At 37.8% G+C, this 17,190-nt stretch overlaps 1 protein-coding gene across 3 annotated transcripts in view; it reads right to left on the minus strand.

Annotated features, from left to right (window-relative positions):
- Positions 1-17,190, minus strand: part of Nep3 (M13 family metallopeptidase neprilysin 3) — a 502,574-nt gene that overhangs the window by 215,330 nt on the left and 270,054 nt on the right. The window lies entirely within an intron of this gene.

The following is a 17,190-nucleotide window of genomic DNA, read 5'->3' on the forward strand; positions in this document are numbered from 1 at the left end:
AAAATGTAAGATTTTAAATTTGGAAAACAAAGATGGGATGCAGAATTTATGCTTGGTGAGAATATATTGTTAGAGGTAGAGGAAATAAGAGATCTGGAGGTGATAGTGGATAAGGATCTAAAATTTAGGGGACACATCACCAAAATTGTGAAGACAACACAAAGACTTCTGGGAATGATGCGGAGGACACTGACTTGTCAAAGTGGGAAGATTCTTGTTCCATTGTATAAGGCTTTGACTAGGCCACACATGGACTATTGTTCCCAGATTTGGCCACAGGGTTTTCAGAAGGATGAAGAGATGTTGGAAAGGGTCCAAAGGCGACTGACTAAGGTAGTTTCTGACCTCTGAAACTGGTCATCATCATATACGATTATTATTATTAATCCTTTATCCAAGTGAAAGCAAACAAAGTTTGGCCTGAAAATATCTTCAGAACTGAGGCAAGGTGGTACATCCCTTAGCAACTCATAGCAAAGGTGGATCAACTCTCATCAGTCCTTGTCTCAGTATCTCCCATAATGCAAAGCACATCTGCTTGAGGACATGTATACTGCTATGCATTAAGGGAAGGGCCACTACCCAGACCGGTTTGACCTTTATTGAGGTCTCATCAGTGGGAGGCATACCCAGAGTGGTGATACTAAGCCAGAAGCAATGGAGAGGTCATATTTACCTATACGAGTTAACATATATACTGAGATATATATAGCATATATAGATACTGAGACAAGGAGTGGTGAGATCTTGATCCACCTTTGCTACGAGTTGCCAAGGGATGTACTACTTTACCTCAGTCCTGAAGATATTTTCAGGCGCAAACTTTTTTTGCTTACACTTGGATAAAGGATTAAACTAAATTTATTATAGTCTAACCAAGTGCAAAATAAACTTCCAACATCTTTCTCTAAATTCAGAGTAATTTAATAATAAGGTGGTACACCAGTTGTTAACTCGTATAGGTAAATATGACCTCTCCATTACTTCTGGCTTAGTATCACCACTCTGGGTCTGCCTCCCACTGATGAGACCTCAATAAAGGTCGAAACCGGTGCTGGTCTGGCTCTGATGATTTGAGAGGCTCTGCTTGGGGGTAGGTTTTTGCTTGTCTCTGAGTGGGACTACTGCTGAGATTATGGCTCTGCTTGGTGGTGGGGTGAGCCTGCCACTGGGTAGAGCCAATGCTGAGAAGTTCTTCTCGGTGATGGGGTGAGCCTGTCACTGAGTGGAACAATGCTGAGTTGGGTGATCTTTCAGAATCGTCTTATTTTAAGAGCCCATTTACCTATACAAAGGGTAGTGGCCCTTCCCTTAATGCATAGCAGTATACATGTCTGCAAGGAGTTGTGCTTTGCATTATGGGAGATACTGAGACAAGGAGTGATGAGAGTTTGATCCACCTTTGCTACCAGTTGCCAAGGGATGTACCACCTTACCTCAGTCCTGAAGATATTTTCTGGTACAAACTTTGTTTGCTTACACTTGGACAAAGGACTAAACTAAATTTATTATAGTCTAACCAAGTGCAAAACAAACTTCCACCACCAAAAACGGACTATCTATTCTCCACATCAACATCAGAAGCATTCAAAAATACTGGTTGACCCTGCAAGCTTATCTGAAGGAAGATATAGACAACATAGATATTTTAATACTGACTGCAGTTTCTACGACAAATGAAGAGGCAACCGTCTACCAAATGCCAAACTTCCAACAACACAAACACTGCAGACAAACTAAACGAGGCAGTGGTATAATAATATTTACCAAACATAAACTAGAAGTAACAGAAATAAACTATAAATTAGAATTTGCAGAAAATATATACATAGAAATTAAAAACATGAAAAAAAAAACCTCCTTGATATTATATGCTCTCCTTTGATGAGTCCAAAGACTCATCAAGGGAGAGCATCTCCTCCACAACTCTCTGTGTCCACAACGTAATCCACCAACTACATTGAACCACCACTACCATCATTATCATCTATACCAACACCACATCTACTGCTTACCACTACCACCACCACTACTAGTATTTTTTGTCTGTAAATTGCATGTGTTCTGAAGGCCAATTTGTCTGTATGTGGAATGAAAAACCTGAGTTTCTGCGAAAAGAAACCTGCTATCTCCATATGAGATTGGCTAATTCACCTTCAATTGAAAAAACTCATATTAAGATTCCTCCCATCATAATGAGAATCAAACTTAGGCCTTTTTTTCCAATCAAAGGGTGCAACATACCATTGTTTTCCAATTGTGCTACGGAGGCACTATCAACAACTTTGGAGAGTTTTTTTTATCAACAACTCTCCATGCAAGAGAACCTGCTTCTCATTCCCTCTTTCCAGGGATGGCCTCTTGTCTTCCTCTACTCTATGAAAAATCTCCTCTGCATTAATCTGGTAACAAACTGCATGCTACTGATTATTACCAGCATTTATGTTGTGTTGCCTCAACAACATGTTGGCTTCCAGATTTCATGTGTAATCACTTTATTCATAAATGATACTCCTACCTTATTTAGCCTTTTCAACTAGGGAATACACTGAGACATTGCTGATAATAAATAGTTCTTGATCAATGCCCAAGCTCAAGTCTGTCTCCTTTCCACTCAACTCCTCTTTTCATGTTAAAGTTTCCAGATGTCTTCTAAGCTTTACATAGTCACACATTATTTACACATATCCCTTCTTCATAGAACTTCAAATATAATTGGAATATCAAACATAAATGATATGATCAGACTTTCACCACTTGTGTGTCCTCTGTTATACAATGACCAAGACAATTGTTCCTTTAGAACTCCAAAATCCATCCTTCTTATTCCCTGCTGTTATATATTCATTCTAATGAATATAGCCTTAATTAAAATCACTATAAAGATCACCCTTCTCTTTCTCACTAAGCCAATTTTGTCTGTACATTTCTTTGTCTCCTATAGCAACATCCAACTAAATATCTCATCCTATTAACCTCAATTTCAACACCATACTACTTGAAAACCACTATCACTACTTCTCCCCCCCTCATATCTCAACCTTGCGTAAACATAATTCTCTCACTATCATCATCAGCAGTTCCCCTCCTTTCCTATTTTTCTATTCTTGCCTTTTCTATTCTTGTGAAAGCATCATATCCTTCCATTTCTATACTCATCCAGATACTATTCTCTTCCAACTATTTTCAAGTGCATAACCTAGATCAATGCAACAATTTCATTTCCCTTATTTCTGATACTTCTAGCATTTGTGAATAAGCATAGCATTTCTTGATGTATAATCAATATCCCCCATGCCATCCCTCATATGTAACTTTTGTCATAATTAGATCCTCTGATGCTATGACCAAGTCCAAAACTCTTCATCCACATATTCCCAACACCATATGTTGTCTAAGACTGATGTTCTACATGTTCAAAAATTCAATTTGTTCCCTTATTACTGTATGCTGCTTCCACAGTCCAGTTTATATTTTATTTATACTGCTATAGCTGAAATCCACCAATTGTGAAAAGTACAATTGAAAAGTATCATGACAGTTAGACCACTTTAATATCAAGTGGAAGCAAAACAAACATATATCTACAATACATATGCCAGAAATAGTTCCAGGTTTTAATATTTTAATAATAAATGGTGTCAGCAGAATGCTATTGTGAAATTAGTAATTAGAATTAGTGGTACTTCTGAGCTTTCAAAGAGTCTGAAGCCTCATTGTGTCAAACATTCACATACCACAATAGCTATCATATCTTGCCTTGAAGATATGCAGCACCGAAGTATTCATTACCCACTCAGGCAATGCATTCCACTCATTCACTCTCTTCCATACAAAAAATCTCCTTCCCAATTTCTTATTCAAATTACATTTGTACAGTTTTCAGGAATTATGTCTCGTTCTCCATTCACCCATTACCCTATGCAACAGATCCTTCTGTATATATCTGACAGACTTCTCTAAGCAACTTATATGTGTCAGTCATTCTCAATCATAACCTCTCTTTCTATCAAGCTCTGTAGACTACATTCCCTTAATCAGGGTAAATGGGACTGTCAGTTCAATTTTGCAAAGTGTAAGGTTTTGAGATTTGGTAACCAATGATGGGATGCAAAGTAGGGAAACTTTAATGGAAGTAGAGGAGATGAGAGATCTAAGAGTAATGGTGAACAAGGACCTGAAATTCAGGGGCCACATTGCATAAGTGGTCATATTGGATAATGGCAATGATGCGGAGGACCCTGACAAACAGAAATAGAGAGGTTACGATGCCATTATATAAGACCTCGATCAGGCCTCATATGGATTATTGTGCACAGATTTAGTTGCTGGGTTTTAATGGTGACGAGGATATGTTGGAAAGGGTCTAGAGAAAATTCACAAAGATGGTCAGTGGTCTTTGGAATGTGGAATACAAAGACAGATTGAAAAAATGCAAGTTGCAGAGCCTAGTCAGGGGTTGTTATCAGATCGAAATGGAAAAGATTTTTCATAGAATGGGAGAGGGGAGTAGAACAAGATTGAATCAGTTTAAAGCAGCACGGTTGGATGAGCACTCTGTGTATGTGTGTAATAGTGTGTACCTCCCACAATGAGCCTCTTATTCCATGGTCAAATGCTAATAATAATAATAATAATAATAATAATAATAATAATAATAATAATAATAATCTTCTTCTTCTTCTTCATCTTATCCTACTTATGTATGGTCACTGTTTTCAATGAATCCCCTCCACATCTTCCTGTCTTGGGCTGTAACCATATCTAAGTTCATCCTCAGGTCCTCCTCCACCAGCTCCCTCCATCTCTTCTTTGGCCACCTGCGCTTTCTCTTCCCCTGCACATCCATCTGCATGACCTTTCTTCCCACATGCTTGTCCTCTCTCTCTCTCCTTGTCACATGACCAAACCATCTCAACCTTGCCTCCTGTATCTTCACTCCTAAGTTCGTAACTTTCACCATTCCCCTTACATAAGTCTTTTCTCAGACAATCCTTTCTGGTCACACCACACATCCACCTGAGCATTCTCATCTCTGCTACCTCCATCCTGCTGATATTTTTATTCAGGGCCACAGTTTCCATAGCATACGTCATAGCTGATCTCACCACTGTCCTGTAGATTTTTCCCTTTAGATTGACCAGCACCTTCTTATCACATAGCACTCAAGCCATCTCTCTTCAGTTCCTCCATCCAGCTTGTATCTTGCATCCCACTTCCTATCTCAGCCTCTCCATCCTCTTTCTCTGTTGAACCTAAGTATCTAAAGTCACTAACCTTCATGATGAGATTTCCTTCTAGCTCCATATCTGCCTTTTGGCTTCCATTCCATTTGCAACACATGTACTCTGTCTTACTTCTGCTCAGCCTCATACTTCTCTCTTCCAGTACTCTCCTCCATCTTTCCAATTTACTTGCCATTTCTTCTCTTATTTCTGCACACAGCACAATGTCATTCGCATACAACATTGCCCAAGGAGCATCTTCTCTCACTCCCTTCCGTCACCATCTCCATCACAATATTAAATATGTACAGATTTAATTAATAATAATAATAATAATAATAATAATAATAATAATAGTCTTTCCTCATACTCAACATTCCAGAGTTCTGAGATAGTCTTAGATATTTACCTTTTTACTCTTGCCAATGTTTTCCTTAATGCCAATATAATCAGGTGACCAGATATGCATAGAGAAATCCAAACGAGGCATAACTGCCTTATACAACAGAACTATCACCTGCTTATCTGTGCTTGTCAAAATTCTTCACATTGTAGTCCAGTTTTCTAGGTAACACTTAACTTTTTGAAATGTGGTGCTCAGTTTACTTAAGATCCTCAGATACCTTGCCTCCTCCACGTGGTGAAGCAATGTTCAAATTTTTAATGTTCAATGAAGCAAAGTTCCTCAAATATGATAAACCTTATTCCATCTTCTCTGGCTAAGGTGCTTAAATTTATACTTAGCAACCGATTTTTCCGCCCAAAGTTCCTATTGTGATCCCATTGCAACAACATTAATCAAAACTTTCTGACATTGCCCTTTCTAATTTAGCATTATCAGCAAACAACTGAGTATTTCCTCTCAAACATTGAACCATATCATTGATATATAAATTAAACAAAGATGATCATATAACAGGATCCTGTAGTACTCTACTTTCCATCCTTCAGGTTTTTTTTGGGCACTGCATCTCTATACACAACTCGGTGGCTCCTATCAATCAACTGTCCCTGTAACCAAGTTACAGGGACAGTTGATTCTATTCATCTGCATCCTCCTCAATTTTAAAAGTGGTTTATTATGAAGTAACTCACAATTCTCCTATCAGTTGTTTGGCAAAATAAAGGTAAATCACTCTTTAAACATCTCCTCTTCTCAATACACTAACACCCTATTATAAAATGTAACAAAGTTACTAAAGCAAGACCTCCCCTTAACAAATCCATGCTACTCTCTTGAAACATTTCCATTCTCATAAATTCAAGTTTGTATTCTGTCTCTAACTAGCCTCTCTAACATCTTCATCACTATACCTAACATACACGCTGAACTATAGCTGGAAATCCCTAACTTGGATTCTCTGTTATGCAGTGCATATTTCTCCTTTTCATTTTTCTGGGGCTGTTCCTGTTGTTACTCCTGTTGAACAACCAAGTCAAAGGCACTGCTGTTTCACATATTCCTGTAATATACATATATACATGGTGATATTCCATCTAGCACTGCAGTCTTACCAACAACAAGATTACTTAATATTCTAAACACACTTCCCATTCTTCAACTGCTAGTCTTCTATCCTTCTTCCTAGCATTATTCAATACTACTCCTGCCTACGATGTACCCCCATATGATGTACGCTAATGAAATACTTATTGAACATTTCCAATATATCTTCAGCAGAAGTGACTCATTTTTCATCTGCTGCTACTAAAGTCAGTCTTTCATAATCATCCTTTCTTCTACTGGCAATGTAACTGTAGAAGTCTCTAGGGTTTTACTTTACTACTTCAACCAATCTCCTCACATATGCCAATTTCTTCTTTCTCAATATGCTTGTCACTTTCCTGGCCTGTGGCTTATCTTCCTCATGATGCTGAAAGATACTGTGTTCTTTATACTTCTACATAACAGCCTCTTTCTCAGAATCTCCTGCATGATTCCATGATTAATCCTTTTCACCCCTGCTTTAAGAATACCATCTCACACTGCCATAAAATAACTGATTTTGGATTAAGTCCCAGGCACTGCTTATTTCTCTGTCCTTCAATTGATCAAGACACTGTTATGGGCAATCCTATTTCTCCTGCTATCGCCAACTTCTTTATGGAGTACTTTGAACAACTTATTTTTAAACAACATTTCACCTAGACCTACAAATTGGTTCAGATATGCAGATGACATTTTTGCTATCTGGAATGGCTCGTCTTATGAATCACAACAGTTTCTCTCTAAATTAAATGCACTTCATCCAAGGATCCAATTCACCCTAGAGCAGTGTTTCCCAACATGGGGCATATTCCCCACAGGGGGGGGACAATTTGAATATTTTGGGGACAATTAGAAAATGATGTTGCATTCGTCAATATACTCAAAAAACTCACCACTGTCAGATAAACTGTCGATGTTGCAACCCTGACTTTCCGAGAAAAAAAGCTGACATCACTAGTACAGCAGTCAACATAAATACAGTATCAAGAAGAACTCTCAGAAAAGCAAAATTATGAGTCTATTAGAACTTTATTCAACATAAAAAGAACAATGGCATGGCTTTCTGATGAGACAGAAATAAAATACCGAAATTCAACTAGTTTTGCAAAAAAAATACTGTTGCCCTTCCCGTCATCATATTTAGTTGAATGTGGCTTTAGTGCTGTAAATGCCTTGCTACTGAAAAAAAAGAAATCATCTGGATATCACAAACCATGGGGACTCTTTCTTTTAAGGTTACATGGTGATCAGCATTCACATTTGCGAATTTAGGGACACAAAACACACGTGTTGAAATGATTATTTTACTAATTATTAATATTAATATATTATTAATTTTATTAATAATTAGTAAAATAATAATTTCTACACGTGTTTTGTGTCCCTAAATTCGCAAATATGCATGGAGATTTGAATTTTAAAATGACTAAATTAGTACCTCAAATAAAAACTGTTTGCAGCTCAGCGCATTAACTTGGATTTTATTTTTCCGAGTTCAGTTCAATTTATGTTGTATAATATACAAAGTGTAATATAAAATGTATATTCATTGAAGAAAGTCAAATTAAAAACAGTTTTACCTATGTTCCTTTTTTATTTACAGTACATATTTATATTATATTTTTTCAGAACTTGGCTGACTATTATGCTGGGGGGGGGCATCAAAATCTTTGAGGCGTTGAGGTGGGGAATGATCCAAAAAAGTTGGGAAACACTGTCCTAGAGGAAGAAGTAAATAAGCAGTTAGCCTTTTTAGATCTTTTAGAAGAAATAACTCGTTTTCCTATCCCTTATGTGCAAGGCATTAGTGAACCTTTCTCATTTCTCCAAAGGACAAGCTTTCACATCTCAATTATCCAGGTGTCTACCAGATTCCTTGCTCTTGTGGGTTATCTTATTTCAGACAAACAGGAAGATCTGATTTTATTTGGCTAGAAGAACACAAGTCTTATCGGTCTGGACTTGCAGAGCATGCCATCAACATAGAGTTACTGGAACAAAACAAGAGTCCTTCACAAAAGTCAGTTTCTCATGCTTTATAAAAAAACATATGAAACTTTACTTCACTCTCCTAACTTAAACGGATTCTATGGTCTATGTCTATCCCCTTTGTGGGAGATAGTACTTTTTAAATCAGCTAATCGTTCCTAACTTTTTTTAAATGTATATATATATATATATATATATATATATTAATTCATTAATTATTGTTTTATGTAATTTTTTTAAGCTAGGAAATTTAATGACCTTTTTTAATTATCTTGCATCAGCTAGTTAGGTGGTGCCTTTTGGAATTGCCAGTTACTGTTCAACCTTGTATTGAAGATATCTGTGATACTCAGACGAAAATTATACTTTCTTCTTCACTTCACTGGGCATCTACAGATGCCGTATGGTCACTCCGATGCTCGATGATGTGCCACACCAAGCCTCGCCATGTAGTCCTGTTGTTTGCTTTTCTGGCGGCCTCAACTCTGAAGATCAGACGCTCCACACACGCCATCCATCCATCTCATTGATGGTCTACCTCTGCCTCTTTTTCCAGGAACATTACCTTCTATTACTGTCCTGAGAAGTTCCCCTTTCATCCTTTCTATGTGTCCAAAATATTTTAACTTTCTTCTGTCAATATCCTTAAGAAGACTTAAAGTTCTGCTGATCTTTTCTAACACCCATTCATTTGTACACCTTTCAGTATATGATATCCTCAACAGCCATCTGTAACACCACATCTCAAAAGCAGATATACGTTTCTTATCTGAAACTTCTTTAGGTTACAAGTCTCACATCCATAAGTCGCTGTTGGAAAAACAACTGCATCCAAAATCCACAACTTTGTTTCCATGGAGATAGATCCATCCTTCCAGATTTTAGACAGGTCTCTAACTGTTGTTTTAACCATTACTAACCTTTTTCTGACATCTTCTGAACAGCAATTCTTCACATTAATAATGGATCCCAAGTACTCAAATTTGATGACTTCCTCGATTCTTTCTCCATTAAGGTACACTTGTTTCTCAAGAGCTTCTCTGTTTGTATTTCTTTTGAGAACCATAATCTTTGTCTTGCTAGGATTGAGTTGAAGTCCTCTGTTATTACTGATCTTGTTAACTTTGTCAAGAATAAGTTCTTCCATGTCATTACAAAGGAGTACTGTATCATCAGCATACCTCAGATTACTGATCAATCTACCTCCTATCCTAATTCCTGTCCTGAGCTCATCCAATGCTTCGTGCATGATGTCCTCTGCATATATACTAACCAAGTGAAGAGAAAGTAAACATCCTTGCCTAACTCCTTTTCCAACTTGAAGCTAGTCAGTCAATCCAACACCTGTTCTTATAGTGGCTTGTTGCTCTTTATACAAGTTGGCTATCAATCTGATAGTGTGTTGAGGGAAACCCATTCTTTTCATTACTTCCCACAGTTTCACATGCTCAACACAGTCAAAAGCTTTAGAGTAGTCTAAGAAACACATTACCAGAGGGAGTCTGAATTCTGTATATTTTTGTATGATTTGTCTAAGGCAAAGGATCTGATCTCTGGTGCCCTTACCTTTCCTAAAACCAGCTTGTTCCTCGGGCATCTCTGCCTCAACTTTGGCCCCAATCCTACTTAGCATGATCTTCAATAAAATTTTGCTTGCATGAGATATCAAACTAATAGTTCTATAATTCTTCTTCTTATTATTATTATTCAGGCCTCCAAGGAGTCAAAAGACTCATCGAGGGAGGTCCTTTCTAAGACAAAGTCTGTCAAGACTCATCGAGGGGAAGTCCCCCTCTGAGAAACACAAAGTTTATCATACCACTCCTTAAACCCACTGACCGTTCTCGCTCCCACCACTCCATCAGGCAATGCATTCCACGGCTCAACCACCCTCCACACAAAGAAACCACTCCTTACCCTCTTGCTCACAGTTTCCTTTCGTAACTTCCAGGGATGGCCTCTTGTCATCACTCCTTCCCGCTGATCAACCAAGCGAAAGAACTCCCCAGTGTCAACCCTGTAACCACCTCTCAACAGTTTAAAAGTCTCAATCATATCACCTCTCCTTCTTCTATCCACCAAACTCTGCAGTCCACATTCTCTCAGCCGATCCTCATAACTATCCTTGTACAGTCCTGAAACCATCTTTGTCATCCGTCTTTGTATCCTTTCCACGGTTAATTTATCCCCTTCAAATCCTGGGGACCAAATCTGAGAACAATAATCCAAGTGTGGTCTGATCAGAGACTTATACAACGGAATGATAACCCTCTTATCTCTGCAGGTCAGTGTCCTTCTCATAATAGCAGCAATCCTCTGTGTTACCTTCACCACCTTTGCAATATGTCCCCTAAACTTCAGGTTTCTATCAATCATCAACCCCAGATCTCTTGTCTCCCCTACTTCCTCCAGTATAACTCCTCCCATAGAGTATGCAGCATCCCATCGATATTTCCCAAACCTCAAGACCTTGCATTTTGCTGCATTAAACTGACACCCCCATTCATTTGCCCATCTATCTAGCTTATTTAAATCCTCTTGCAGGGCTACCACATCTGCACTATTACTAATAATCCTTCCAAGCTTCGCATCATCCGCAAACAACTGAATATCCCCCTGCAATCCACTGGCTATGTCATTGATATAAAGGTTAAACAATATAAGTCCTAGTACTGAGCCCTGTGGGACCCCACTTGTAACCCTCTGCCTCCTGGAAACTGCTCCACCATACACAACTCTCTGATACCTATCAGACAGCCAATCCTGAATCCAGTTGACCAATCTGACATCCAGACCCATGTGCTGCAACTTAAATATCAGCTTATCATGTGGCACCCTGTCAAATGCCTTCTCCAAGTCTAAGAAAATTGCAGTATATGCCTTTCCCTCATCTAATGCTCTTGTAACTTTATTATAAAAGGCTAGCATATTGCTAAAACAAGAGCGTCCTTTCACAAATCCATGTTGATTCTCACAGATAACATTACCCTCATCTGCCCAATGCTGTACACGGTCCCTCACTACTTTCTCCAAGATCTTAACAACTACTGATGACACACAGACTGGCCTATAATTAGACACTTCCAGTCTGTTACCACCCTTATGCAATGGCACTATCTTACCTTCCTTCCATTCCCTGGGCACCTTTGCCAAAGCCAGACTTTCATTGAAAAGCCACGTTAAAGGTATTGTCAATTCCCTAGCACATTCTCTCAAAACTCGTGGCGAAATACCATCCAGTCCCACAGCTTTACTGACATCCAGAGTACTCAGTATCTGAAACACACTCTCCTCCTGTACCTCCAGACCTCGTACCAGTCCTATCCCTCTAGCATTAAAACGGACTCCTCTAGGATGAAATACTCCAATAAAGTGTTCATTGAACAATTCCACTATGTCCTCTGCATCAGTCACTCTATTACCATTTTTATCCCACAATATCATTCTTCCACAGTCATTTCTCCTCCTACTGGCCACATAGCTAAAAAATTCCCTAGGATTTTCTTTGGATCTTAGGGCCAATCTCCTCTCATATTCCAGTTTCGCTTTCCTTACCACACGAGTCACTCTTCTGGCCTGTGTCTTATATTCCTCATGCATCTCTTCACCTGTCTCCTTATATCTCTTCCATAGCCTCTTTTTCGCATGCAATTCCTGTTTAATATTGTTTGTCATCCACTTTACTCCAAATTGCGCCCTCTTCTTCACTCGTGGTATACAACTTACCATTGCTGATAACAAATATTCTTTCACAATTTCCCACGCACTGGTGATATCCCGGCCTTCCAATTCCTCCCTCCATGAAACTTCCCGAAGTTGACGTCTAAGACTATTATAATCACCTGCCTTATAATTCCACATAAGTTCCCGTCTCTTTGATACTCCTGCATGTCTATTCATTTTCCAAGTCAAAACCATATGGTCACTCTCTCCAACTGGTGGGAGAGACGTCAACTCAGTTATTATCAACTCTTCTGATGCTATAACCAAATCCAAAATTTTTGAACCTCTTGTTCCCTCTGTTACATGTTGCCTAAGACATTTGTCCCTCAAGAATTCTAGAAATTCCATTCCCCTATTGTTACATGCATCTTCCTCTCTCCAATTTATACTACTGAAGTTAAAATCTCCCATAACAATCATTCTTCTTGCACTTGCCAAACTTAGCTGTCTAAACATCTCCTGGTCCCCATCCTTTGTGCTCCTGGGTCTGTAGCAACACCCCACTAAATATCCTGTCTTGCCTACCTCTACCTCACACCATACGCTCTCAAAATCATTTGTCTCACTACCTTCCAAATTCTCCACTCTTAGAGGACATAGGTCATCACTTATCATAAGCAGCACCCCACCACCACGCTTTCCCCTCCTATCCTGGCGAAAAATGCTTGCACTATGGAAGATCGGTAACAAAGAAGATGGGATTCTCACATGATGGCCGACTACTGTTGGAGTATTCAAAGGGATTGCCAAAACAGAACACACAGCAGAAATTGCTACTACAAACAAAAATTTATTCCCTGAAACTCATGTGTAAGTAAAATTGTTATTTTTTTTATAAATATTCTTGTAATTTTTAATGAATATTGTTAAGTAGTTATGTATCTAATTATCGGCCTCTCTCGCATTCAAAGCGGCAATACATGCTGTTTCTGGTTCTTACGCATTTATTCGTTTACTAACAAACGAGAGCGGTGAATGCGCCGATTCTGATCTGCGCACCGCTTTGAATAATAGGCTATATCTTCAGGAATTTTTTGAATTTCTTGATGAAAAGTTAGGAACAGATTTTTAAAAGTACATACTTTCAGAAAATAATATTAAAAAATCGATTTTTTTGATCCTCTAAATAGTACTGCCTCCTTAAAACTATCAAAAACTTACAAATTAGCAAAAAGAAAATGCCATAGAGGAAAAACCTGACGTGATAGTGAAAAATGGGTTTGATATTTGAAATCAGCGCACCCAAATTAGTAAAAAACAAGTCTCATATAAAAGTCAGCAAAAATTGTGTTGGACAGTGCAATCATCTTCACAAAGAATATGGAAGACAGGATCATGGCCTAGAGACTGGAAGAAGTCAGTTTTCATATGCATGCCTTTATATCACCTTTCTTATGTAGTGATATGAAAACTGACTTCTTCCAGTCTCTAGGCCATGATCCTGTCTTCCATATCCTTGTAATCAATCTATGAAACACTCTTATCCCTCTGTCCCCTGTGGCCTTAATTAACTCTGCTGGGATTTCATCTGCACCTGGGGCCTTATTGCTGTTGAACTGCTTAACTGCTCTTTCAACTTCATGCCTAAGTGGAGGAGCTTCCAAATCAAAATTTTCCTGGTGGGAGGGCTCCACATTTTCTTTATCCACTCTGCTGTACAGTTCCTCACAGTATTCTTTCCATCTGTTTTTGATTTTCAACTCTTCTTTTAGTAATGATCCATTCCTGTCTTTGATGACATTCAATTTAGGTTTAAACTTGTACTTTAAGTCACAAGCTAAATGAAACATCCTTTTATAATTGTGCCTTCTCATCTGGAACTCTATTTCTTCACATTTGTTAGTATAGAACTTTTCATTGTCCTGCTTGATGCTCTTCTGACTTCTCTGTGTAATCTCTTGTATTCTTCAGTCCCTAAGCCTAATTTGAGTAGAAGCTTATTATAGTACTTTGTTGTATGCAACTGCTTAAGGATTTCTGTCACTAGTACTATGCTGCTCAATTTAGTTAAGGAATCCTAATATAAGGAGAAGGGTTAGCAAGGGGCCAAAAACCCCCTCCTGTAAAAACACTATTGGTTACGAAACAAGCACCACAGAAGCCTCGGAATTCAGACGCCTTTGTGAAGATGATTACACTGTCCAACACAATTTTTGCTGACTTTTATATGAGACTTGTTTTTTACTAATTTGGGTGCGCTGATTTCAAATATCAAACCCATTTTTCACTATCACGTCAGGTTTTTCCTCTATGGCATTTTCTTTTTGCTAATTTGTAAGTTTTTGATAGATTTAAGGAGGCAGTACTATTTAGAGGATCAAAAAAATCGATTTTTTAATATTATTTTCTGAAAGTATGTACTTTTAAAAATCTGTTCCTAACTTTTCATCAAGAAATTCAAAAAATTCCTGAAGATATAGCCTATTATTCAAAGCGGTGCGCAGATCAGAATCGGCGCATTCACCGCTCTCGTTTGTTAGTAAACGAATAAATGCGTAAGAACCTGAAACAGCATGTATTGCCGCTTTGAATGCGAGAGAGGCCGATAATTAGATACATAACTACTTAACAATATTCATTAAAAATTACAAGAATATTTATAAAAAAAATAACAATTTTACTTACACATGAGTTTCAGGGAATAAATTTTTGTTTGTAGTAGCAATTTCTGCTGTGTGTTCTGTTTTGGCAATCCCTTTGAATACTCCAACAGTAGTCGGCCATCATGTGAGAATCCCATCTTCTTTGTTACCGATCTTCCATAGTTTTAAGTCTTGATGAAATCTTTCACCTTGTTCATTGCTTACAGCACCTAAATTCTCGGGAAATCTATCAAGATGACTGTATAGGAAATGAAGCTTTATGCTCATGTTGCAACTTAGGCACTGGAAATTTTCAAGCATTGTTTCCACTAGATCTTTGTAATTGCACACTTTTTTGTTTCCAAGAAAATTATTCGCAACCATCGTAAATGAAGTCCAGGCCTCTTTCTCAATTTCGTTCATAGAGTTGATGAAATTTGGGTCTCTCATTAAAGTTCTAATTTGCGGTCCATCAAATACACCGGCTTTAATTTTTTCATAACTAGTCGTGGAAATTTTTCACATATGTATTGGAAACAGTCATCTTGTAAATCTAAAGCTTTAACATACTGCTTCATAAGACCTAGTTTGATGTGTAGAGGTGGAAAAATGATTTTTTCTCTGTCGATTAAAGCTTGATTTATAACATTCTGTTCTCCAACATTTAAGGATATTCTAAGAGGCCAATGTTTCTGACTCCAGTGTTGGTTTCTAGTTCGACTATCCCAGAAGCATAGAAAACACGGAAACTTTGTATATCCTCTTTGAAAGCCAAGTAAAAAGTTCACCATTTTAAGATCCACACAGATGATCTAGTTATGGTCTGTATATTTTAATAACTTCAGAACCTTTTTAATGTCCTCATATGTTTCCTTTAAGTGGACTGAATAGCCAATAGGAATTGAGCCATATACATTCCCACTGTGTAGTAAGACACACTTGAGACTTCTGCTTGAACTGTCGATAAATAAACGCCACTCATTTGGATGATATTGTACAACACTCATTTCGGTTAGTAAACCTGACAGTAAACAAACCCACACTAGTGTTTAAAATATTGTACAAGATTACTTTCCCCTGCTACGATAAAAAGTTATCTTCGTATCTTACTCCAGTAAGTTTTTTTCATTTAATCTTGAAACTAACAATTCCGATGATTCCTTTGATAGGCCCAAATCTCTTACTAAGTCATTCAATTCCGCTTGAGTAAAATGTTGCGGTCCAGAACTAGAAATTAAATTTTCATTGTCTAAATCAACATCCGGCATATCCCGATCATACTCATTCTCAAGTCAAGGAAGTCCTTTATAAATTGGCACGGCTATTTCATTGGAATGAGCAACTGGCCAAATTGCTGAGTTGAGATTTGGATACACAATTTTTTTCTTATTCTTCTTATTATAACCAGAAGTCTGAACTAAACAAAAATAGCAATCATCTACGTGATTTTTCGGTTCACGCCAAATCATTGGAATGCCAAAAGCTAATTTTTGGCATTTTCCCTTGCTCCACTGTCGTAAATTTTCTACACATGACTTACACACTTTATTTGGAGCCATGACTTGCCCTGATCTGCAATTTTTACGTCAAAGTATGCAAAGTACACTTTCTTAATGAAATCAGTGATATTTGTCCTTTGACTGGGAACAATAAAGCTGCCACAAATGTAGCAGAAGGAATCTACACTATTGACACAATTTCGAGTAGTAGACATGATGTATTTTCTTCACTGCCGACTAACATGCAATTAACAAGACAAAAAAAAAACCAGAGACTTTATTGATACATTATAAGCGCTCATCATACTTTCATGATCGATTAACGATTGATTGATTTCGATCATTCTTTGTCCGCTATGACGCATATAGCATTCATTTGTTTTAGGCAGTTGTCATCGTCTACTTTTCATCACCTAAATGTATTAGATCGGTTATCGGCCTCTCTCGCATTCAAAGCGCCAGTACATGCCGTTGCAGGTTCTTACACATTTATTCGTTTATTAACAAGCGAGAGTGGTGAGCGCTCCCATTGTGATCTGCATACCGCTTTGAATAATAGGCTATATCTTTGGGAATTTTTCGAATTTCTTGATAAAAAGTTAGGAACAGATTTTTAAAAGTACATACTTTCAGAAAATAATATTAAAAAATCGATTTTTTTGATCCTCTAAATAGTACTGCCT

This window comes from Typopeltis vanoorti, chromosome 2 (genome assembly GCF_054136105.1).
Source record: "Typopeltis vanoorti isolate ZY-2024b chromosome 2, IOZ_Tvanoo_1.0, whole genome shotgun sequence".
In the NCBI taxonomy this organism is placed as follows: domain Eukaryota; kingdom Metazoa; phylum Arthropoda; class Arachnida; order Uropygi; family Thelyphonidae; genus Typopeltis; species Typopeltis vanoorti.